This window comes from Schistocerca gregaria, unplaced genomic scaffold (genome assembly GCF_023897955.1).
Source record: "Schistocerca gregaria isolate iqSchGreg1 unplaced genomic scaffold, iqSchGreg1.2 ptg000198l, whole genome shotgun sequence".
Classification (NCBI taxonomy): domain Eukaryota; kingdom Metazoa; phylum Arthropoda; class Insecta; order Orthoptera; family Acrididae; genus Schistocerca; species Schistocerca gregaria.
Window position 1 is genome coordinate 510,323 of NW_026061736.1, and position 724 is coordinate 511,046.

A 724-nucleotide genomic window follows, 5' to 3' on the forward strand; every position below is an offset into this window, starting at 1 on the left:
TTGACGTAATAGCCAGTAAGAAGTAGTACAATTCAAGTTTTAGGTATTGATTATTGACTTTTTAGCTGGCTTTGGTGACTTGTACATGAGCTTGGACCTTAAGATTCTGCATGAAAGGAGGACTAGCAGCCTAGTTGCAAGAGAGAATGGGAAAAGTGTTCATATGTAGTAAAAACCTGAGAAATCGGTCCGTTTTCGTCATTTGTTATCGAATCGACTTAAAGCCAGATCGTCACATTGGCCGCTCTTCTCTCTGAAACGGTTGTACATATCGTCTACAAAGCTATGTCGCGTGCTGCGATATGCGGAGACACTAAAAGCACCATAGTAGAACACAAATGATGCTTCTAAGTTGATGTAATAGCAAGTAAGAAGTAGTCAATTCAAGATTTAGGTATCGATTATTGACTTTTTAGCTGGCTTTGGTGCCTTGGACATGAGCTAGGACCTTATGATTCTGCATGAAACGAGGACTAGCGGCCGCGTTGCACGGGAGTATGTGAAAAGTGTTCATATGTAGTAAAAACCTGAGAAATCCGTCCATTTTCGTCATTTGTTATCGAATCGACTTAAAGCCAGATCGTCACATTGGCCGCTCTTCTCTCTGAAACGGTTGTACTTATCGTCTGCAAAACTATGTCGCATGCTGCGGTATGCAGAGAAACTAAAAGCACCGTAGTAGAACACAGATGAAGCTTCTAAGTTGATGTAATAGCCAGTAAGA